Genomic DNA, 307 nt, shown 5'->3' with positions numbered 1-307 from the left:
ACTTTTTCAGTCATTCCTTTTTGATTAATTAATACAAGTTTAGGAATAATGTAAATGGCTTATACTTTTATTTATGTGTAATAAGGATAATATTCTTATAAAATGTTCACAAATCTTTCAGGGTAACTTACATATTTTGTTTGTACAGTTGATTCCATCACAATGTATGTCATAATAGTTATTTATTTATTTGTCTTTTAAGTAGTTGATTAATCTCAATTTTTCTTTCATTTTGTTTTACCATTCATAATATTTCTTATGTTATTTTATTTTCCTGTCAATCTGCTCCACATATTCCACGATTTAC

This window comes from Penaeus monodon, chromosome 34 (genome assembly GCF_015228065.2).
Source record: "Penaeus monodon isolate SGIC_2016 chromosome 34, NSTDA_Pmon_1, whole genome shotgun sequence".
Taxonomy (NCBI): domain Eukaryota; kingdom Metazoa; phylum Arthropoda; class Malacostraca; order Decapoda; family Penaeidae; genus Penaeus; species Penaeus monodon.
Note: the sequence above shows the minus strand (reverse complement) of the source record.